Source organism: Hyperolius riggenbachi, chromosome 7 (assembly GCF_040937935.1).
Source record: "Hyperolius riggenbachi isolate aHypRig1 chromosome 7, aHypRig1.pri, whole genome shotgun sequence".
Taxonomy (NCBI): Eukaryota; Metazoa; Chordata; class Amphibia; order Anura; family Hyperoliidae; genus Hyperolius; species Hyperolius riggenbachi.
This window is the reverse complement of record NC_090652.1, coordinates 267,395,784-267,421,036: the sequence shown is the minus strand read 5'-3', so window position 1 is coordinate 267,421,036 and position 25,253 is coordinate 267,395,784. Positions and strand designations below refer to the sequence as shown.

Genomic DNA, 25,253 nt, shown 5'->3' with positions numbered 1-25,253 from the left:
GGGTTCGAATCTCGGCTCTGCCTGTTCAGTAAGCCAGCACTAATTCAGTAGGAGACCTTTGGCAAGTCTCCCTTACACTGCTACTGCCAATAGAGCGCGCCCTAGTGGCTGCTGCTCTGCTCTGGCGCTTTGAGTCCGCAAGGAGAAAAGCGCAATATAAATGTTATTTGTCTTGTCTTGTCTTGTACTGGGTGACGGCTTTCTCCTGGTCTAGCAGGCGAGAGAACATCAGCAGGATGGAATTCCAGCGAGTCGGGCTATCGCAAATCAGGCGTCTCACCGGCAAGTTGTTTCTACGCTGAATGTCCGCAAAGCGTGCCATGGCCTTGTAAGAGCGCCTGAAATGCCCACACAACTTCCTGGCCTGCTTCAGGACGTCCTCTAAGCCTGGGTACTTGGACACAAATCTTTGCACGGCCAGATTCAGCACATGTGCCATGCAGGGTATGTGTGTCAGCTTTCCCAAATTCAACGCAGCAATGAGATTGCTGCCGTTGTCACATACCACGTTGCCGATCTCAAGCTTGTGCGGGGTCAGCCATTGCTCCACCTGTTTGTTAAGAGCAGCCAGGAGAGCTGCTCCAGTGTGACTCTCCGCTTTGAGGCAAGACATGTCTAACACTGCGTGACACTGTCGTACCTGGCATGCAGCATAGGCCCTGGGGTGCTGGGGCTGTGTAGCTGGAGAGGAGATTGCAGCACCAGCCAAGTAGGAGGAGGAGGATGACGACAGCGAAACTGTGCTAGCAGGTGGAGAGGAGGTGGCTAGAGGCCTGCCTGCAAGCCGTGGAGGTGTGACAAGTTGGTCCGCTGCGCAGCCACGTACTCCCTGCTTGCTGCCATCGGTCACCAGGTTGACCCAATGGGCTGTGTATGTAATGTAGTGGCCCTGCCCGTGCTTGGCAGACCAGGCATCTGTGGTCAGGTGGACCCTTGACCCAACGCTGTGTGCCAGAGATGACACCACTTGCCTCTCAACTGCACGGTACAGTTTGGGTATGGCCTTTTGTGAAAAATAATTGTGGCCTGGTATCTTCCACTGCGGTGTACCAATGACCACAAACTTACGGAAAGCCTCCGACTCCACCAGCTTGTATGGTAATAGCTGGCGAGCTAATAGTTCCGCCACGCCAGCTGTCAGACGCCGGGCAAGAGGGTGACTGGCAGACATTTGCTTCTTACGCTCAAATACTTCCTTCACGACAGCTGGGTACTGCTGTGGACAGAGGAGAAGGAACCGCTGAAGGGAAGAGGCGGTGTGAAGGAGGGTGGCTGTGAAGGTGCAAGGGAGAAAGTGGATGAAGACGATGCACCTGAAGGAGGAAGAGGAGAAGGAGGGTGGCTTGTCTTTTGAGGGGTGCTGCTTTTCCTCAGGTGTTCTTGCCATAGCTGTTTGTGCCTTCTCTCCAGGTGCCTTCGTAAGGCACTTGTCCCTACGTGAGAGTTGGCCTTTCCACGGCTCAATTTTTGCTGGCAGAGACAACAGATGGCTTTGCTTCGATCTGAGACACACACGTGAAAAAATTTCCAAACCGCTGAGCCCCCCTGGGGTGATGGCGCTACGGTGGCATCAGCAGCTGACGTTGAAGGGCATGTTGGCTGGCTGGCCATAGCTGGCGATACATGGCGCCAGACACTGCCCCCAGCTGTTTCTGAGGATGAGCTCCCTCTGCTTCTATCATGGAGTCGTCCCCTCCTCCTACTCCTCTCTGGCTCCTCCTCTGAACTGTCCCCCTGGTCATCTCCTCTACCAGGAACAAATGTGGTATCCGTATAGTCGGCATCATAATCCTCCTGGCCAGCTTCGCTTTCCTCAGACACCTCCTCAACTGCACCAACTTCAGATGGTTCATCATCCCCCTCCTCACACGTTACGTCCATACTATCGCCACCTAAATCAGACGTATGAGGTGGTGTACCTGTGCCTTCTTCTTGTTGTTGTAGTAGTGGGTGTGAATCAGTGATTTCACCACCACCACCAAATAACTCCTGCGAAGTGTCAAATGCAGCGAATCTGGTGCTTGTTGTAGCGCTGGTGGCTGCGGGAGATGAGGTGTTCTGTGTTAAATAGTCAAGCACGTCCTGATCTTGGGAAGTGATGGCACGTGCCTTCTTCTGAGCACTGTATTTTGGGCCAGGTCCGCACGAAATCACAGCAACACCACCTCGCACAGACCTTCCGGTGCCTGGTGGCTTTCCTCTGGGTCTGCCTCTACCTCTTCCTCTACATGGTTCGTCCATTTTGTCCATCTCGGGGGGATGCTAGGTATATGCAGTGAGGTGGGTTCACTCAACACAACAGGTAGTTAGATGCAGTGAGGTGGGTTCACTGAACAGTAAAGGTACTTAGATGCAGTGAGGTGGGTTCACTCAACACAACAGGTAGTTGGATGCAGTGAGCTGGGTTCACTGAACAGTAAAGGTACTTAGATGCAGTGAGGTGGGTTCACTGAACACAACAGGTAGTAAGATGCAGTGAGCTGGGTTCACTGAACAGTAAAGGTACTTATATGCAGTGAGGTGGGTTCACTCAACACAACAGGTAGTTGGATGCAGTGAGCTGGGTTCACTGAACAATAAAGGTACTTAGATGCAGTGAGCTGGGTTCACGCAACACAACAGGTAGTTAGATGCAGTGAGCTGGGTTCACTGAACAATAAAGGTACTTAGATGCAGTGAGCTGGGTTCACTGAACACAACAGGTAGTAAGATGCAGTGAGCTGGGTTCACTGAACAGTAAAGGGACTTAGATGCAGTGAGCTGGGTTCACTTAACACAACAGGTAGTTGGATGCAGTGAGCTGGGTTCACTGAACAATAAAGGTACTTAGATGCAGTGAGCTGGGTTCACTGAACACAACAGGTAGTAAGATGCAGTGAGCTGAGTTCACTGAACAGTAAAGGTACTTAGATGCAGTGAGGTGGGTTCACTCAACACAATAGGTAGTTGGATGCAGTGAGCTGGGTTCACTGAACAATAAAGGTACTTAGATGCAGTGAGCTGGGTTCACTCAACACAACAGGTAGTTGGATGCAGTGAGCTGGGTTCACTGAACAATAAAGGTACTTAGATGCAGTGAGCTGGGTTCACTGAACACAACAGGTAGTAAGATGCAGTGAGCTGGGTTCACTGAACAGTAAAGGTACTTAGATGCAGTGAGGTGGGATCACTCAACACAACAGGTAGTTAGATGCAGTGAGCTGGGTTCACTGAACAGCAAAGGTACTTAGATGCAGTGAGGTGGGTTCACTCGACACAACAGGTAGTTAGATGCAGTGAGCTGGGTTCACTCAACACAAAGCTAGGTATATGCAGTGATGAGTTGGGTTAAGTAAACACAACAGGTACTGGGTATATGCAGTACTGGGTAGTACAATGTGCAGCTCCCTGTCACACACACAGGTAGTCACTGAATGTGCTGGGCTGCTGGCAGTGGCACACACACTATCAATTAACAAGGCTGTGCATGCAACAAAATTGTCAGTTTGACACACAGAAAAAAAAAAAGTACAAGAGCTGTTGAGGGGTGCTATAAAAGCAATAACAATCAGCCAGGAGCAAGCTAAGCAGCCAAGAACCTAACTAATCTGTCCCTAGAATAACAAGTCTGCAGCAGCTGTCCCTAGTCTGTCTCTACTCTCTAGCAGGCACACGAGTGAGGCTAATGGCCGCCGCAGCCTGCCTTATATAAGGGGGGGTGGGGCTCCAGGGCTTCGTGTAGCCTGAATGGCTACAATGTGCCTGCTGACTGTGATGCAGAGGGTCAAAGTTGACCCTCATAGTGCTATATGGGGCGAATTGAACTTCCGCAAAAGTTCGCCTGGTGCAGGCGATCGCAAACCCCCAAAGTTCGCCTGGAACCGTTCGCGGCATCTCTATGCATGATCACAATTGCAAATACAAAATAGATGAAAAATCGCAATTGCTTGCGTTTGTGTTTGCATTAGGTGATTGCTAGTGGAAAAGAGCCCTAAGGCCCTTTTCACAGTGGGACATTCGTTTGATGCGGCGTTAGTCGCACAACATGCCCCTAACGCAGCGCATGTAGATTATGAAACTAGATGTTATTTTGCACTGCGTTATGTGTCTACTGGTGCGCCGTTTTCGTCGCATACTGATGGAACGAAGACGGCGCATGCGTTACATTTAAGAAAAAAAACAAAAAAAAACCTTACTGAGCATGTGCAACACACATAACGCAGCAAATTTATTGCTTAACGCACAGCATGCAGCACTTTCTAAATATTGCTACACGTTACACACAACGCAATGTGTGCACTGTGAATGTCGCACAGACTTTGTATTACTGTGCGTTAGTCTGTGTTATAATTTTTTTATAATGTGCGACTTTAACATCCCACTGTGAAAGAAGCCTTAGGGTCCTTTCACACTATACATGTGGTGAAAAGTTGCATTGCACAATAGAAGAGCGATAGAAGTTTATAGCAAGTGAAAGTATGCTTCACCACCACTGTAAATGCGCACATTGTCCAGAAAGCGTACAGCATGCTGAAATATATTAAATTGCATTAGGATACGATTGTCTAGGAACTGCAGTGAAAATAACGTAATTGATAAAATTGCTTATTTTAATTACTTACTCAGATTTTGGTCAGTGTAAAATCTTTCCTCTCCCTGATTTACATTTTGAAATGAATCACAGGTGGCGACCTCTTTAGCTCTGCCAGGTGATGTCATTGCATAGAACGCTCAGTAAACGAACATTCCGCCAAGGGAGATACTGTATTCTTGCCAGTTGCAAACTGTTGTTATTTCCCACAATGCAAAGGGGTTTACAGACATGATACTGTCAGGGCCATTTTCCTGACATCACACTGTAGGAGGGGTTTCACAACAATATCAGCCATACAGAGACCCCTGATGATCTGTCTGAGAAAAGGTAAAGATTTCTCATGGGAAAAGGGGTATCAGCTACCGACTGGTATGAAAGTCAATAAAAGTTCCTCTTTATAAGGAATATGTGTCTTTGACCACAGAAAATTTGTACTCTGGCTGGAGAATGCCACAGAGCAGGGAGCAGCTCGCTGAATTCCAGCGCAGTGATTGCAGAGACCCACATATTGCCTCAGACCGGACTATGTTGCACAATGCCTGGCAGTGTTTAGAAGAACAGTTCACCAAGCAAAATCACACTGGTTTTCGGGGTTAAAAGGAAATTACGCTTTTGTTAAAAAAAATAAAAAAAACTGCCACAAACCTAGACCTGTTCTTCACATGCTGTTTTGCAGTTTAGTGTTATCAACATTTCTCTTCCAATTTCACTCTGAAACCAGCTAAGATTTTCCTGATAATAGGCTGAAATAGTCCTTGCAGCCTGAGGGCCCTTTCACACCAAGGCAGTGCGGTATTTCTACCACACTCCACCGCCAGGCAATGAAAGTTTGTGGAGACTTTCATACTACTTCTGTGGTATGGCATAACGCGACAGAAGTGACCTTTTCTACGCATCCCCGATGCAGGTCAAGAAGTACGTTAACGTTGTGGCACTGTATCAAGTTGCGGTGATCTGCATCTGCCCGGAAGTCATGTTAGTCTATGGCGATGCATGGACTTTTAAAAATTCACAGATACGATGTCGCGGCGCACATTGGCAGAAGCGTATTTTAACAATACTCGTGCACTTCCACATACCCGAAGCAGAAAGTGACGGCAAGCGCGCGCCACACGGGCATCACTTCCTGCTTGGCCGGTGGCCAGACTGGGAACACCGTGATACAGCGCAGTGTTCCCTGAAGGCCTGTTTTTGACGGTGTGATGCAGTGCGTCGGGCGCAACACACCGCATCGCTGACACTGGTTTCTGGTGTGAAATCAGCCTTAGCAACAACACTTTGTTTACCATACCTCCAAACTTTTGGGGATAAGAAAGAGGGACGCTTTAAGACACACCCCTGTCACACCCCTAATCACACCTCCACCACGCCCCTCCTCATGCATATTACAAAGAATTCAGTACCAAAACATATATTATTCAAACCACACAGGTCCCTTCTATCATCATTAGTTTTTCTTCATTTTAATGTTTGAAAATAAGAAATATATCAATTTAATTGATGGGAATAAAGTTTACAGTCCGTTATACACACTTTTCAGTAAAAAAAAATACATATATTTACTCTGTACACCAGTCGTGAGAAAGGCACAAACAAGAAAAACGAACAGAGGGATTTGGTTCAGGGGCATCAACTACTGTACAAATCATGGGGCCCCAGAAAAACTTTGATGGAGCTCCCTAATGTTCACCACACCGCTTCCCTTGCTTCCTCTTGCAAGCCTCACAGCATTGGCCAGGCAGCGCACGGGGTCTCGGCTAGGGGGGCCCTGTATCACGGCGGGTAGCGGGCGAGCGGCGGCGATCGAGTAAGGCACGCAGCAAGCAAAGTGCTTGCTATGTGTTTTAAAAAAAAATTGTTCAAATCGGCCCAGCAGCGCCTGAGCGGTGACCTCCAGCGTGTCTGGACGAGCTTAGCTCGTCCAGAACGCCAGGGAGGTTAAATGTTGCTGTAACCTGGACAAATGAGCAAATAAAATGTGTGGATTTTATCCACAGTAGAATGTTTTATTTTAAAACTATAATGGTCATAAACTAAGAAATAATAATTTTTTTTCTAATTATTCCCATTAAAATGCAGTTAGAATAAAATAATTCTTATCAAAAGTACCACCTAAAGAAAGCCTAATTGGTGGCGAAAAAAAACAAGATATAGAGTGTTTTGTTGTGTTAAGTAGCAATAAAGTTACAGGCAAGTGAACAGAAGGAGCACTGAAAGGGGAAAATTGCTCTGGTTTTAAGGGGAAAAACCCTTGGATGTGAAGTGGTTAAGCCACCAACAAACAAGAGAATTCCAATCATTTTGGAACTTTTTTAATTGCACAGTGCTGGAAATTTACTTTGTGGGAAAGATGAAAAATTATCTCCTGGGAGAAAACTCAACAAGCTACCATACCAAAAGACTGTAAAAATCATGCCACTGTCAGATCTATCTTGATACACTTCTGCACACCTTCCTGTGTTAAGGTGCATATGCACCTCTAATTTTGATTGACCAATCAGTGGCCAATTCTCCCACCTCTATGTAGTTTGAGGGCCTACGGATTTTTGAATACTATGAACAAATTGTGTAGTTAAGCCCTCATACTACATGGAGATGGTAAAATTGGCCAATCATTAACCAATCAAAATCTGATGTGTGTACACACCCTTAGGGCTTGTTCACACTGCAGGCGTTTTTGGCTTTTTTTTCAAACGCGTGCGGTTTATAAAAATGCCCCCCGACCGCGTGAACAATGAATGTCTATGAGAAGGTTCATATCAGCGCCAGTCATGCGCTGTGCAGCTAGCAAAGCAGTGCATGTAGCATTTTTGAGGGGATTCCGCCTCAATGGAAAGTATAGGAGAAACGCGAAATGCTCACAAAATCGATTTGTGCATCGATTGCGGTTGCATTTTTAAGAATAAATACAATGGCCTCAATTCACTAAGCTTAACTCCTGTCTTTAATAACTCTTCTGAGCTATTTTACAGTTATCACCATGGTGATATAATTGTGATAACTGTAAAACAGGTCAGAAGAGTTATTAAAGACAGGAGTTAAGCGGCGGAGACACCGCCGCGCGGTCTGGCGGTGAGGCGGCTGTCTCCGCGTTGAGACCGGCAGTTTCCGCACAGCAGCATGCGTCTAGTGTATCTGAACCTTCTAGTGCACTCAGATGGAGAGCTAGGCGCGCGCGCTGGGAGGCAGAACCTTTATGGCAAGAGAAGAGGGTTCAGCTGATCAGCTTGATCAGCTGATCCCAGCGCAGATCGTCATTGGCTGAGCGGCGCTGGGTGGCGCCGGGGAGTGCTGCCCTATATATAGATCTCGCTGGTCAGTCTCAGGTTGTCTGCCGTTGCGAATGCTTATGTGTTAGCACTCAGACCATAGTCAGATCCCACAGTGTGTTAGAACCAGGTGGACCTGGGAATTCACACTTAGCCAGATTACTGTGTTATTACTGTGTTATACTTTAGACCAGGTCCAGGGTGTTGTGACCACGGACCTCACACCTAAGCTTAGGGATACTGTGTCAATACTGTGTTATACTTTAGACCAGTTCCAGGGTGTTGTGACCACGGGCCTCACACCTAAGCTTAGGGATACTGTGTCAATACTGTGTTATACTTTAGACCAGTTCCTGGGTGTTGTGACCACGGACCTCACACCTAAGCTTAGGGATACTGTGTCAATACTGTGTTATACTTTAGACCAGTTCCAGGGTGTTGTGACCACGGACCTCACACCCAAGCTTAGGGATACTGTGTCAATACTGTGTTATACTTTAGACCAGTTCCAGGGTGTTGTGACCACGGACCTCACACCCAAGCTTAGGGATGCTGTGTCAATACTGTGTTATACTTTAGACCAGTTCCAGGGTGTTGTGACCACGGACCTCACACCCAGCTTAGGGATACTGTGTCAGTACTGTGTTATTCTTTAGACCAGTTCCTGGGTGTTGAGACTACGGACCTCACACTCTAGACTAGGCCTCTGCTTGATATCTGTTATGACCTATTGCTCGCTTGACCTCTCTCCTGCTATCTGATTCGGTACCTATGCACATCTGATTACCTGTTGCCGACCCTGCCTGTACCTGGTTACTGAATCAGCCTTCTGTCTCTGTACCTTATCTGCTCGTGTGTTGCCGACTCGGCCCGGCCGAGCCTTCTGGCTGTCACTCACTCCTTGGGTTATCAGCCTGGCTGTACTACCTGTCATACCACCTGGTTAGGTGTCAAGTAGCTGCAGAGACTCCCTGCCTCTCAGAGGGGATTCTCTGCAGTCCAGTCAGGGACTCTATCCCATAGAGTCTGATTCCCAGCAGTTCAGGAAATCACCGGCTCTCTGGTTATCTCCAGTCCTTTACCAAGGAGATACTCCTCATACGGTCAAGGGCCACCTGCTCCTCAGGTGGTCCATGCTCATCTACTGTTGATCCAAACACTTACACGTTATCAGGTGTCCAGAGGTTAGTTATACTTGTATTATTGGTGATTCTGCAGATCATCAATAATCAGGTATATATCTGCATTGTTGGTGATACTGCAGATCACCAATAATCAGATTATCTCTGTGTGCTGACACCCATCGTTACACCTGCCGGATCTTTTAAAAGTCTTAGGGCCCATTCACACTAGAAAGTGCTCAACGCAATCGCAAAAGCTGAGCGTTTTTCTGCCATTTTCCAGCGTTTTTTGCTAGTGATTTTGCAGCGTTTTTACATTGTACAAGGAGCGTTTTGTAGGTGTTTTGCATTTTCTAGCTCTGGGCTGTCAATTAGGAACTGTCATTTATTGAGAATTGAGAAGCGCTAATCGCTCTGAATCACTCAGAAAATGCTGCATGTAACGTGTTTGCGTTTCAGCAAATTACTGATCGCTTAAGTAACTTATCGACTAAACAGCGTTGTAGCGCTTTTTGAAACGCTAGCGCTTTCCTGCGATGCTGAGATCGCTAGTAAAGCGCTCTAGTGTGAATGGGCCCTTAAAGAGGAACTCCAGTGAAAATAATGTAATTAAAAAAAGTGCTTCATTTTTACAATAATTATGTAGAAATGATTTAGTCAGTGTTTGCCCATTGTAAAATCTTTTAAATCCCTGATTTACATTCTGACATTTATTACTTGGGGACATTTTTACTGTTGGCAGGTGATGTAGCTGCTGCATGTTTTTTTGACAGTTGGAAACAGCTGTAAACAGCTATATCCCACAATGCAGCAAGGTTCCCAGACAGGAGACTGCCAGGAGTACGTACTCAAAAGTTTCTTGTGGGAGGGGTTTCACCACAATATCAGTCATACAGCACCCCATGATGGTCTGTTTGTGAAAAGGAATAGATTTCTCATGTAAAAGGGGGTATCAGCTACTGATTGGGATAAAGTTCAATTCTTGGTCGGAGTTTCAATTGAAGGTGGGTACACATATCAGATAAAAGTCTTTGGAGAATGAAAGATCACAGACCAATTTTACCCCTTTCCATGTAGTATGAGAGCCATCCTCTACACAGTCTATTCTATTGAGCTGATCTCCCCATCAGATAAAGATCTTTGCAAGATGCTGTACACAAAGATGCTGTAAGGCCCGTACACACGCCTGACTGCAGGCAACGACGGGTCCGTCGTCACCTCCCGCTGGGCGGGCGTTCCAGCGACAGTCCGGCGTGTGTACAGTCTGTCTGCAGACTGATAAGGCTGTTTCTGAGCGATCCAGTTATGAAGGTGGAAGTTGCAGGACTTTGTGAGGTTTTGAATGTGGGGAGTGAAGGAGAGTGCGGAGTCCAGGGTGACGCCCAGACAGCGGGCTTGAGAGGTAGGGTGAATGGTAGTGTGGTTAACAGTGACCTGCACATCTGGGAGGTCCAGGGATGACCTGGGTGGGAAGATCATAAATTTCGTTTTGTCTAGATTTAGTTTCAGGAACCTAGCGGACATCCAGGAGGAGGTGGCAGATAGGCAGGAGGAGACCTTGTCCATGGTAGTGGTGGATATGTCAGGGGTGTTGAGGTTGATTTGGGTGTCATCTGCATACAGATGATAGTTAAAACCCATGGAGGAAATAACCTTGCCAATGGAGGATGTGTATAGGGAGAACAGTAGGGGGCCAAGGACCGAGCCTTGGGGTACTCCCATTGAGGATAGAGGAACTCCCATTAGGATCCAAAGGAGCACTTTTTTTCCCTTACAGATTATCTTTTAGTTTTGTGATAAATGGAAGAAATAGCCAGATAAAGTAGTTTTTTTTTCTACAGTAGCACTTTTTATTGTTAAACTAGAATTGGTGAAAAATGAGAAATGATGTATTTTTTTCCTCTTTTATCATAAAATGTTCTTGGGACAAAATGCCACCCAATGAAAGTTTAGTTTGTCCTATAAAAGCAATATATATTTACTGGTCTATATAATTTAGTTGGGGGGATAAAGTTATTGCTGATTAAATAGTGACATAGCTAAAACGTCAAAACTGCTCTAGTCCATAAGGGGGAGACAAGGTCTAGATACAAAGTGGTTAAACTACAACAATGACCAAAACTGTATAATAAAAGTTACATTTATGTTTCAGATAGAAAAGCTAAAATAATATGTCTTTACAGTGGTCACAGTGGTTGCAGAGAGTTGATTGAAAAATTAAGTTCATTTACATATTTTTTGCAATCGAGCTCTTATTAAAACCACGTTGGTTACAATTTCCTCTTTTTTACATACTTTATATTTCACCTTTAAAGTAACATTGTATTTATATTTATGAGGAACATGCAAATCTTACTGTGAAAAGCTAATGCAATTCAATCACCAATTTGGGAAAAAAGCAATACAGTACTTTATTTATGTATCATGAAAATCCCCCAAACTTTAAAAAAAATGTCCTATATATTCTTTCATAGTTTGTCTCGCGCCTCATTCACATTGAGTGCGTTCAGAAAAGTATTTAATATACATAATAATAAATGCATGCGATTATGTGCTTTTCATAACTTGTTTTAAGTGCGATGCAGTGCTTTTTTTTTTAAGCGGACCCCTGCATTTCCATGCGCTTGAACGCATTTTTGCATAGTATGTTTTGCTTATTTGATGTAGCAGTTGATACTACAGATTTGTATTAATTTAAATTTTTTTTTCTTTTTCATTGGAGGTAAAAGACGCATCTCCAAAACGCATTGCTATGTGCTTCTATGTGCTAAAAAAGTGCACCCATTAATTTACATTGCTGTGCGCTTCACAGCGCAACGCATAGAATTGCATGCAACACCATGTTTCTCAAACAGACAGTAACAAAACGCATAGATGTGAACTTGTTACATTAAAATCAATGGAAAAAAGCCGTACCTAGCAAAGCGCACAGCACAATGTGCTATGAAAAGCGTACTACAACGTCCCTAGTGGAAACGAGGCCTAAACTTTGGAATACATAAGCAGCTTAGGGTGACCCAGAACCACTAGGAAATTATAGGGGGCTAAAAGAGACCGAAAAGCCCTCCTACTAAAAAGTAACACTCAGGCTAATTTCACAGTGGAGCGTTGCATTGTAAAGTTGCAGCGCAACATTACAACGCAACAAAAAAGTGGTAACGCAGATTAACGCTGCGTTACTGTCGCATAAAGAAGGTACAGTAAAGCATACAGGCAATGAAAAGTGTGCTTTCCTGTACCTGGTAATGTGTACGTTTAGAGATAATGCACTACAGCAGTACGTTACCATAATGCTAATAATACTAATGCAACGCTAACATTGCACTGTGTTTTAATTACATTGCGGTAAGCTGCGTGCGACTTTATAACGCAGCTCCGTAACGTCCTACTGTGAACCTAGCCTTAGTCTTAAAGCGCACCTGAACTCAGAAGTCCTCTCTGCTCTAAAAGCTACATAACAGCATAATAACCTTTAAAAAAAATGTATTTGTTACAGCTGATACTAATCTTAAAATACATATGTACTGTTTCTACTTCCTGATTCATGGAAGCAGACATATTGTTAACATCCAGTGCTTTCAAATGGGCTTATCTGCCATCTCGCCATGTGACACAGGGAGAGATCAGAATACAATTTGTGATTATAAACAAATGAGGGGGAATTTCACAGGCTAAACTATCTAAAGATACACAGGGTGCGTTTCTCTCTGTTTTCCTTCTGTCCTGTGCAAGAGTTCAGGTCCACTTGTAAAACAGAAGGTTTCCCACAATGCATCACTACTGAATATGCAAATAATCTCTTTATGCCCCTGCAGCCAGGCTTACATCTAGAACCGCTGGTGTACAGCAAGTCTGTAGCTCTGAGCTTGAACTTTGCTGACATAGTTTTCTTGAAATCTAATACAGCCGTCTCCAGGCATATCCTGTTTTCAGCTGAGACTGACATTTCCCAAGCAAAATACCTTTGAGGCAATCAGGAATCCACTAATTACAGTGAAATGTTAGCCAACATCAAACCAACATCAATTTGAGCTTGTAAAGTGATAAAAAGTGATAAAAAAGTGATAAGTGATAAAAAAGGACCACTATCAAAAAAACACCAAAAATGTAAAATATGTGTATTTTTCCTATGTTATCACTTACAGTACATTTTAAACATATGACAAAACTCGCAGATTTTGGACTAGTCCATCTTCTCAAAGAGGATTCTCAGGGCTCTATTTGTCTCCAAAAGCACTTAAAGAGAATCTGTATTTAAAACATGTAGAAAAACATACCTATGTGTTCGGGGACATCTATTACCCTCTGTCATAATTTTGCCGCTCCCCACCGCATCAAGCATAATTAAAAACAGTTTTATGAACTTTGTTTATAAAGAAAAAAAGGCCGCCAAAACCGGAAGTACATCAGCAGAGCTTTTTTTCCCCTGCAGCTCTAATCCACTGAAGTGTAACAGGCTGTTTGTTTCTTCTGAGCCTGCAGACTCGAGCACTCTGCCTGTTACTGGGATTGCTCAGCATGTGACAGTCCAGGCAGCTCATTTATCCTGGTTACAGCTTGATTTTACAAGCTGTAAAAAGCCTGCTCGAGTCTGCAGGCTCAGAAGAAACAACCAGTCTGTCACTCTATACGCAGCTCTCTCCCTGGTCGGCCTCAGATGCCGCTCTCACTGATAGACAGCAGAGAGGCTGCTTAATCAAAATAACACACACGGGAGTGTGCATAGAGGGGCATGGAGGGGGGGGCGTGCATAACATCAACAACGCTGAAGAGTTGGCAGCCTTCCAGACACAGGGCAACAAATCCAATAGGGGAAACATAAGTTGATTTATTACAGAGACGGTGATAGTAGAAATTGCTGCAGTAAGCCAGAGCACATTAGAATAGGTTTAGGAACTTGTAGTATAGTAGAAAAAAGGATGAACATTTTGTTACAGAGTCTCTTTAAAGGGAACCCAAGGTAGGTATATAGAGGCTGCCATATTTATTTCCTTGTAAAGAGTGCCAGTTTATTAGCAGACCTGCTGATCTCAATAAGTAATTTCTGAGTCACAACCCTGGAACAAGCAGATGGCTAATCCAGGAAAACCTGAGTCAGCGTACCTGATCTGCTGCATGCTTGTTCAGGGTCTGTGGCTAAAAGTATTATAGATACAGGATCGGGAGGACTGCCAGGCAACTGTTGTTGAAATGAAATAAATGTGGCAGCCTCCATATCCCTCTCACGTAGTGTTCCCTTTAAATGGAGTCTGAAGCGATTCTGAGAAAAAAAAGATACTTATCTAAGGAGAGGGAAGGCTCTGGGTCCTATAGAACCTTCCTGGTCCTCTCCTAGTCTCCTTGATACCCTACAGGCTCCTAAGCTCAAATTTTCCGCTGCGGGAGCCTTCAGAAGGCTTCAGGAGCTTGAGTGCCCCTGAAGACGGGCCGCTCTATTGCGCACTCGCGCATGCACAGTACAGAGCAACCCCTTTTTCTGGGCACTTGGGTTCCAAAAACCTTCCGAAGCCTACCGCGACGTGAGATTTCAATGGATGAGCCTGCAGGGGATCAAGGGGACCAGGAGGGGAACAGGAAAGCTCTATAGGACCAAGAACTTTTTAGAGATACTGAAAAGTTTTGGAAAAGTAGAGGATTTGGACTAGTCCATCTCCTTATGAGATGGGGATACTTAGTATTTTTTTTATTCTTTACCAAAGTACTCCCTTGTAAAGGATCTATACAAAGATGGCCAGCATTCCTACCTGTTTGCACACAATATTGTTTTTTGGACCAAGCAACTGTCCTTCAATAAGTACTTTTGAAAATAAGAAATCCCTGATCATTTCCCATCACTCACAAAACCCTCTATTAGATGTATTGGATGTTTACTACATACCGTGACAGCAACATAAGGAGACAAGGGGCGTAGGAATAGGGATAGCAGGCATAGCAGTTGCTATGGGGCCCCAGGCCACTAGGGGGCCCCATCCTGGTAGCAGGAAACATTTTTTTTTAATTATAAAATTTAGTTTATTAACAGAGCAGGAAGAAAGCACCCTCTACCCTCCCCAAAGCCCCATTTCCCAATGATCCTGGCTAAAATCTTGAAGCAGCAGCAGGCAGGTGAAAGGGGACTATTTTCTCACCAGTCTGTTGTGAATAGATGCCTCCCTGGCTGGCCGACAATTAATCTGTAGTTCCGACCAGGGAGGAGGAGCTGCTGGTGGTGGTGGTGTGCACGGAGGATTCCCTGATGCTGCTGTGCAGAGTGAGGGGACAGCCTGTGTGTGACATACAGCTCCTAGGAGTGAGTGCAACCTCACTGTTCCATCCATGTGAGTGGAGAGAGCAGCGCTGCTGATGCTGTTTCTCTGGCTACTAATTACACTGTCTGCAAGTAGAGAGTAAGTGTAGAGGGGGAGGGGGTTGCAATGCTAACTTCTATTAGAAAAGATTAGAAAGGGGACAAAACTTGTAACCTGATCAGAGGTGTATTTACTTACAGATCTGACACATGGCTGTAGCCCACCAGAAAAGAGTTCCCCATACACAATGCTGCATGTGGTGAGGAACAGCTCTTTCAGCTGAGGGGCAAATGTATATTCACTTTCCATCAGACTGCACTTCTCACATTTTCCTTCATTTGACCATTACTAGCTGCCCAGTGCAAATTAGCATGTCCCCAAAAAATCCAGCATGCATGTACAAGCTCTGTTGGTACTGTTTCCACTGCGTACATTTGTGACAGTTTTCCACAATTGCGTTTAGACAATCTTCTGCAGCACATTACAGAGTACATAGTCATGTCACTGACTGTCCCTCAGAGGAGCTCACTATCTAATCCTACCATACTTATAGTCTAATGCCCTACCATATTATTATTATTATGTATTTATATAGCCCTGACATCTTCTGCAGCACTTCACAGAGTACATAGTCCTGTCACTGACTGTCCTTAGAGGAGCTCACAGTCTAATCGTACCATAGCCATAGTCTAATGCCCTACCATATTATTATTATTATGTATTTATATAGCACTGACATCTTCTGCAGCACTTTACAGAGTATATAATCATGTCACTGACTGTCCTTAGAGGAGTTCACAGTCTAATCCTACCATAGTCATAGTGTAATGTCCTACCATATTATTATTATTATGTATTTATATAGCCCTGACATCTCCTGCAGCACTTTACAGAGTACATAGTCATGTCACTGACTGTCCTCAGAGAAGCTCACAATCTAATCCTACCATAGTCACAGCCTAATGCCCTACCATATTATTATTATTATGTATTTACAGAGCACTGACATCTTCTGCAGCACTTTAAAGATTACATAGTCCTGTCACTGGCTGCCCTCAGAGAAGCTCAAAATCTAATCCTGCCATAGTCATATGCCCATCGCAGTCTAGGGCCAATTTTAGGGGAAAGCCAATTAAGTTATCTGCATTTTTGGGATGTAGGAGGAACTGGAGTGCCTGGCGAAAACCCATGCAGACATGGGGATAACAAACTCCATGTAGATAGTGCCCTAGCTGAGATTTGAACCGGAACCCAGTGCTGCAAAACAAGAGTGCTATCCACTATGGCACCATGCTGCCCACACATTCTAGCCACATTATGCTAGAAAAAGACAAACAACATTATAGACATCATTAGTAGAAGGCTGTTAGTAGGCTGTTAGCACCATCAAAGGGAGACCACTGGCAAGTAGGTGTTTGTTTGGCCAGGTGGGCTGGTCAAAAAAATTGCTATGGGGCCCAGTGAGCTGTAGCTACGCCCCTGTAAGGAGAATGTCATTTATAATGCATTATATTCTGGGGCAAAAGTATATCTTCCTCACATGCATGTATTTCAAATTTATTATGATAGTGGTCCTTTATCTAGTTTCTGCCCACCCATTAAAATGACACTGAAGTGTAAAAAACTCATGAATTGGTTGTGTAATATGGGAAATTAATAGAACATTAGTAGCAAAGAAAATAGTGTCATATTTTTAGGTATATAGCTTTTTTTTTATAACATTGCATCACTCTCTAATAATTGCAGTTTCCACAATACACTCAGCATTTTAATTGATTTCACAGAGCAGGCTAGTGAGCTTTTGAACTTTTCTCTGCAGAAAAACCATAAACAAAGAAGGAACAATGAGAGACAGTTGCGATAAATGCTTCAAAAGACAGTGCTATCCACAACTTTATAAAGTCGCAGAGCTCACAGAAGCCCTTTTTTGCATAGATAACTGAAGTTTCTTAACTTTTCCTGTACTGGAAACAATATAAGACTCATATCTGTGCTAATAATGTTTTATTTCTTAGCGCAGTACTACACATACAAATTATTATACCATAAGTTTATTTTAACTTCAGATTCCCTTTATACAATCATTACCGATCATGCACCCCCCCCCCCCCCCCCCTCGTGGGTGTCACTTGATTGCTGCTACTGCAAATTGAATGCTTATAAAAGTCCTAGTTGCAATACAAAGTGCAAAAATAGGACATTTTAAAATGTCCATTTTGCAGGAAGTGGTTAATGTAATGGTATTGCCCTGCTTATATAGTCTACATACATTAGTTCAGTTAACGTTAACCCTCCACTCCAAGCACAAGTGATTTCTGAGATCTGAATAGCAGAGCTTTATTGCCTGTACACAAGTTCCTGAATGAGCTGATTTTAAATAAATCACTTATAAAATATCTGGTTAGGAGTCCAGATACTGGCCACTTCCTGCTCCACCTACTCTCATTGTTATAGACTGCAATCTTCTCAAACAAATTTAGTGTGTGCCTTTCCCTTGCAGGCTGAACAGTGCGGATGATGCAATCCAAGCAACATTAGCAGCCACACCCACAGCACCTGAAAACTGACATAGGCCTCAATTCACTAAGATCACACTGGAGATAATAAGGCAAGAGAAAACTTGCCACGACACAGTGAGAGAGCTATCTTATCTCTTCATTCCTTATGTTATCTCCTCTGTACTTAAGTTACCTCCTCTGGAGTTATGTTCACACACAGTCTTTAACTTTAGAGTTCTGGAGTTATTTTAAGTATTGAAGAGTTAACTTTAGGTTTACCTGAGGTAATATGTTTCCTGAATACTACATGCCTTATCACTATGGTGATAACTCTAGAAACGTTATTAAAGGAGTTGTCAGGCATATTTGAATAAAATAAACGCTACTTATCGGGGGCTTCCTCCAGCCCCAAGCTCCCAGGACCTCCCTCGCCGCAGCTCTGCCCGCAGCCGTTTGCCGGAGCTCCGACCCGGTCCCCGGCGATGACGTCAGAGCGACCAGGAGGTCGCTCTGTACTGCGCCTGCGTGATCGGCGCTGTCCGCTCCGGCCCACGTGGCGGTGATTGACAGCGCCGATCGGCAGGCGCAGTACAGAGCGACCTCCAGGTCGCTCTGACGTCATCGCCGGGGACCGGGTCAGAGCTCCGGCAAACCCCTGCAGAAGACAGAATTTTTGCCAATTCCTCAACTAGATTTTCTGGCAAATAGCCCCACCCCCTTTCAGCATAGGGGGAGGGGTTACATTCCGGAAGCTTGCAGAGATGGGGCTCTAGAAGTTATTCAGAAGATATAGACCCAGCAGGCATTTATAACTTCATAAGAGGAAAGGATCCATAGAATGTTTAAATTAAACTGAAAAGCCTCTTTAAATGGTCAGTAAATCCTGGACTGGATTTAAACAAATAAACAAATAATGCCTGTTCCTAGGAGGCAAACTTTTCTCAAGTTTTGCCAGGGTCACAACTGATTGCAGCACAGATTTCTGAAAGCTTAAAGAGAACCCGAGGTGGGTTTGAAGAATGTTATCTGCATACAGAGGCTAGATCTGCCTATACAGCCCAGCCTCTGTTGCTATCCCAAACCCCCCTAAGGTCCCCCTGCACTCTGCAATCCCTCATAAATCACAGCCATGCTGCTGACAAACAGCTTGTCAGAGCTGGCTGTGTTTATCTCTATAGTGTCAGTCTGCTGCTCTCTCCGCCTCCTGCAGAACTCCAGTCCCCGCCTGCATCCCTTCCCTCCCTGCTGATTGGAGGGAAGGGACAGGGGCAGGGACTGGAGCTATGCAGGAGGCGGGGGAGCAGCTGAGACTGACACTACAGATGTAAACACAGCCTCACAGCACGGCTGTGATTTATGAGGGATTGCAGAGTGCAGGGGGACCTTAGGGGGGTTTAGGATAGCAACAGAGGATGGGCTGTATAGGCAGATCCAGCCTCTGTATGCAGATAACATTCTTTAAACACACCTCGGGTTCTCTTTAAATAGAGCTCACAGAAATGCAGCCGTGTGCATTTTTTTTTAAGTATAAGACAAACTGGATTTAATAGAAACATTTTTCAATGAAGGTGATCACTATTTGATCAAAAAAAACAAAAAAAAATATTTTTTTGCCTTATGTAAATTTTCAGGCAATATGCTTCAGAGTGGAAAAAACGTACAGACATTAATTATCATGACGTTTCCTGAAATGTAAAGTGGAATGAAACTCAAAACTACCGCTGTGCTCTAAAAGTTTAATCACACAGTGCTAATTTTTATGGGGGAAAAAATTTGAATTACAATTTAGGCCCGGTTCACATTTGCGCTAAAAAACGGTCCCTACCCGAATCGGAAGGGAGCGGATCAGAACAGATGGGAACAGATCCAATGTTAACCTATGGATCCGTTCCCATACGTCCGTTATAACGGATCCATTCCGCATGATCCACTGAACGGACGGCAAGTTTCTTGGAGCACCAAATTTTCCGGACTGCGGAGCCCAGTGGAACGTAAGCTTTAGCGCTGCATTGCGGGCAATGAGAAAATGGAACTTTCTTCACACCAGTGAAGAAACAGAGCATTCCAAATTGAAAAATACACTTGGGGAGGGGTGTCTGGGGGGATATGGGGGACGGAAAGAAAACAGAGCAGCAACAGAGTGAAAATGGATCCGATCAACCAGTGATCAGATCCCTTCTCAAGGATCCGTTTGTCACTCTAACGCAAGTGTGAACCGGGCCTTATGGAAATCTTAATAAAAAATGAAGTTTTACTTGGTTTCACTTTTGCAGAATGCACTGAAAGGATTAAGCCTCAGTGTTTACTATCTGGAGAGCTCTCCTGCAGTCTATTCACAGTTGCTGATAAGAACTAATAACACACCTTGATCTGTAGGAACTAACACAAAAGACGCAGAGAAGTGTATTTCTTCAGCAACTATATTGCTAACATTGAAACATCATGCAATATCGTGTTCAGTCTCGTATCACTGAGCCAAAACAGGTTACTTTTAAAGTGGGCCCTGAACTCTTGCACAGGACAGAAGGAAGATATAGAGAAATGCGCCCTGTATGTATTTAGAGAGTTTAGCCTGTCTAATTTCCCCTCATCTGTGACAAATCTCCACTGTAGTTTGATCTCTTAGCGGTGTCAACTGGCTGCCTTGGCAGAACAGCTAATTTGAAAACACAGGATGTTAGCCCTATGTCTGCTTCTATGAAAGCAGGAAGTTGACACACTGCAGACACACTTGCAGGATTTGTATCAGCTCTAACAAAAAATGTTTTTCTTCAATGGTTATCATGCTGTTGCTTATGTTTTAGAACAGAGGGGACGTTCTGAGCTCAGTAAGAAATCCTTCAACACCTATTATAAGCATAGACATTATTTGTTTTGTATTGAGAGACACTATTATATAAAGTGGCACTTTAGTGAAATATAGTAGAATACAGTAAAGTATTCAGGATACCCTTTTTTTAATTACATGATTTTCACTACAGTTTCTCTTTAATGGATCAAAGCAATCAAAAAGACTGGGGCCCATATGCAATTAACTTTTTCTCCTGAGTTTTCTCCAAGGAGATAATTTTATTTAGAATAACTTTTTAGCATTTTGCAAAAAAAAAAGTGAACAAGTACTATCAAATTATTTTGCGTATTTTCTGGCTTTCTGGTGGTTTAAAATGCATTTTATTGACAAGTTTGAAAATATCACCTAAATGAAAATTCTGGCCTGGATGTTTGGTGGAGAATGGATGATAAAAATCCAACTGTACATTTTTAAAATTTCCACTCAACACTTAGTAAAAAAAAAAAAAAAAAAAAGAGAGACAAATTAACATTTCTTATATTGTACTGTATTGCATTATGTGTGAGGATACCTAAACTTTCCCAGGGGCAGCTAGACGGAGTTCTTCTGCAAAGGTATGGCAATAAAACTGAAATCTGACCATCTCTGCATGTGACTTACGGTCATAAACCACAAAATGTACATAAGCAATTGTAAAAGCACTTAACAGGACCAAGGCCTGATTCAAGTAGCTTTTCTCCTTAGTTTTCGCCCAGTTGATAATTTGTCAACTTACCTATAAAATACGTTTTCAACACTTGGCAAAAGTAGCCAAAAGCAGATAAATAGTAATTTCATACTTATTTTGAGTATATTTTTTTACTTGCTGGAGCTTAAAGTGTATTCTATCGATAAGGTGTAAAAACATCTCTTGGGAGAAAACTCACAAGAACAGTTAAATAAATAGTGGCCCAACAGTTCTACTGCTCTCCTGGCTGATTTACAAAATTAATTGTAACATTGTAGTGACTTGAGTAGGAATTGCTTGAGGTAAGCATATTTTATATAAAAATAAAAAAGAATCCCTTCTTGCCCCCAGCAGATGGTATATCTCTTCCAAAACTCAGGTCTTGGGACCTTGACGGCCCTGATTAGTATTACAGCTGTTTTTGAGACTGCACCATCCTAGAAAGAGAGCTGCGCATTTTTATTTTTTTCATTTTGTTTTGTCTCGGATGGAGTAGAGAAAAAAACTTGTTTGTGTGTGTGTGTGTGTGTGAAAATGTAATTTATATCTCCTATTTTAATAAGTGTGTGTAAATATATAATATATGTGTGTGGGTGTGTGTGTGTTACTAAATTCCAGAATGTATAGCATCGGGATCTTTTACATGCTGTGTGTACTGAGCCACACCTATACTGATTTACAAGTTGTTTTGCTCTGTCATTTTGTAAAAGTTGAATCCCTACAAGTGATGAAATTACTAAAAGAAGCTCCATATGAATACTTCTACAGCAAACCGAGTGCATAGAAAAACAGTATCTAGAAACAGCGCACCATAAGTCACATTTAACCCAGGCAGTGTTATGGCTTCAGAAATGCAATTCATTTTTAGTTTTTAATCCTATTAGATTTTGAAGCACTCTGATGATTTATTGGAGCAATGTTCCACTGACACTACAGGTGTGTGTCCCTGTCTTTGTTTGTATGTATTTCTATGTGTGTGTATAGAGAGTGAATGAATGTGCGTGACTGTGTGACACACACACACACACACATATATATATATATATATATATATATATATAGTGAGATATATAGTTTGCTGTATCAGAATTGGTCATACATTGTATATTTCTACAAACGCATTTGCTGGGACCTGAGGACTGAGTTTACTATAGGCAGAGGTTTACTATATCAGAGTTTACTATAACGACGAGATTCTATCTATCTATCTATCTATCTATCTATCTATCTATCTATCTATCTATCTATCTATCTATATATATATTGTCTGCAAACACTTAGCACTTATTTACAAAGCAATACTACATTTCACATCTTTAACATTTTTGCGTTTTTAATGACACCTATCCAGAAATAATTGCTGGCTATTATTGTTATAACTTATCGGTTCATTATTATTACCAAATACAGTTGATAGCAGTGATAATAACTAACTAATCACTTTAGTTATATTAGAGATGGATTCAATTTTTTTTCTGCCACATACTTTGAACGTTTTCATTAAAGAAACAATGAGTCATTTCCAGTTTCACTCTTTATATGTCTCTCTTTTGATCAGTCTACAAGAAAGTGGAGAGAGTTTATTGGCTGTATCTGTCACATGCAATGCAGATATCAATACTTTGCCCAAAGAGGCCCAGTGCAGAAAAAGTACAGCTAGCAAACAAATATCACCCGAGCAGCAACTTCTGCCAAACTGCATTGCTGCCGACGCATAAGACTGACAATAACATGGCTCTATAAACAGATTGACATTTACCTTACAGTCCTGGCGGTTTGTGGGGGTCAGCAATAAGCGGGGATAAGGAGAGAGGTTCAGTGTGGGAGGCTGTGTGGGTGCTGAATGTGAAGTTACAGCAATCACACTGGCTTGTACAGATGGTGATTGCTGCTAATGTGTGGGAACTTCCAAGGGGAATCCCCACGCAGCTCAGCTTCCTTATTTGTTATACATTATCAACCAATTGCTTTCAGTATCTCTTAACCCAAACTGCTCTGCAGCAGTGGACTGTGCTCAGGCAGGCGTGTGTTTCTCTCTTTAAAAACTGACTTTATGTTGTTTTTTTCTTCTCTAAAGATTTAAAATGTTGTGCTTTTCCAGCATGCCGAGAGCTAAAATTCATTAACTAGTGAATGCTCAAGTGCCATTCCTATGTGTGATGCAACTTAGGACTAGCTTCCTCTTTCGATGATATTCACTATCTATGTAGGTGTCCTGTCATAATGTTACAGAGGAGTTTATTAACCTGTTGCTTTCCAGCAATAACAATGCAAAACATTTTGATGTCCCTTTTCAGGCACTGGTTTAAAGGAGTACTGTAGGGGCATCGGGGGAAAATGAGTTAAACTTACCCTGGGCTTCTAATGGTCCCCCGCAGACATCCTGTGCCCGCGCAGCCACTCACCGATGCTCCGGCCCCACCTCCGGTTCACTTCTGGAATTTCAGACTTTAAAGTCTGAAAACCACTGTGCATGCATTGCTGTGTCCACACTCACGCTGATGTCACCAGGAGCATACTGCGCAGGCACAGACCATAATGGGCTTGTGCTATACACTCCTGGTGACGTTAGTGGGAGCGAGGACACGGCCATGCAGGCGCAGAGGTTTTCAGACTTTAAAGTCTGAAATTCCAGAAGTGAACCGGAGGTGGGGACGGAGAATCGGTGAGTGGCTGCGCGGGCACAGGATGTCTGCGGGGGACCATTAGAAGACCCGGGTAAGTTCAACTCATTTTCCCCCAACCCCCCTACAGTGTTCCTTTAAAGCGAACCTGAAACCTTGCGCAGGATAGAAGGAAAACAGAGAAATGCAACCTGTATGTATTTAGAGAGTTTAGTTTGTCTAATTCCCCCTCACCTGTGACTAATCACAACTGTAATTTGATCTCTCGGCTGTGTCAGCTGGCTGCCTCGGCAGAGCAGCTAATTTGTAAACACAGGATGTTAACTTTATGTCTGCTTCCATGAAAGAAGGAAGTAGATACATAGTGCATTTATTGCAGGATTTGCATCAGCTGTAACAAATAAATGTTTTTCTTTAAAGGTTATTATGCCATTGCTTATCTTTTAGAGCAGAGAGGTTCTGAGTTCAGGTCCACTTTAAACATACCGTTTGATAGCTTAGTAAACAGACTGTCCAGAGCTTTTGTGTTCTGTCAGATTTAGTAATCCGATAATAATAATCCAAACGTTTGTGTAACGCTTTTCTCCTGTTGGAGGGAGGAGGAGAGGGGAATTAAGTTTTCACAGGCTGAGGGTTGGAGATGCAGGTCAGCTTGCCTGTGTGTAATCTGACACGCTCTCATTGTATCACAGGAATAAATAATCATAAACTGTTGAAGCTGTTTGCAGCTAGTTTTGCTGTATAATCTAGACTTTAGATAAGATATATAGAAAAGTTACTTGTTATAGTTAATTTTTCATCTTGGATCCGCTTTCAGTTAAAGAGAACCCGAGGTGGGTTTTAAGAATCCTATTCGCACACAGAGGCTGGTTCTACATATAATCACCAGCCTCTGTTACTATACTGTTCCCCCCCCCAGGCCCCCCTGCGCTCTTTTAGAAGCAACTTTTAGAAGCAACAAATGCAACTAAATTTAGCTTTAACTTGCAATAAGTCTTGCTTTAAATTAACTTGCAATAAGTCTGTGGAGGATGTTTTAGCCCACTCCTCTTCGCAGAATAGTTTTGATATACCCATATTTGAGCATTTGCATACCTAACCCACCTTTTTAAAGATAATCTGTTCTCTAAAATTCTTACAATAAAAAGCATACCACACTATTCATTATGTTCTCCTGGGCCCCTCTTTGCTGTTTCTGCCACTCCCTGCTGCAATCCTGGCTTGTAATTGCCAGTTTTAGGCAGTGTTTACAAACAAAAAACATGGCTGCTAACTAGCATGTGATAGGCTGAGAGATGCTCAGTCGGTGACTCATATAGAGCCTGGAGGGGGCGTGGAGAGGGTGTGTTAAATTTCTTCCTAT

At 43.3% G+C, this 25,253-nt stretch overlaps 1 protein-coding gene and 1 long non-coding RNA gene across 8 annotated transcripts in view; one reads left to right on the top strand and one right to left on the bottom strand.

Annotated features, from left to right (window-relative positions):
- Window positions 1-23,123, bottom strand: part of TANK (TRAF family member associated NFKB activator) — a 118,015-nt gene extending 94,892 nt beyond the window's left edge. For both annotated transcript variants that reach the window (XM_068245652.1, XM_068245655.1), the window contains exon 1: window positions 23,026-23,123. The gene's annotated coding sequence lies outside the window, so the exon portion shown is untranslated. The remainder of the gene's footprint in view (window positions 1-23,025) is intronic.
- Window positions 1-25,253, top strand: part of LOC137525016 (uncharacterized) — a 410,675-nt gene that overhangs the window by 21,666 nt on the left and 363,756 nt on the right. The window lies entirely within an intron of this gene.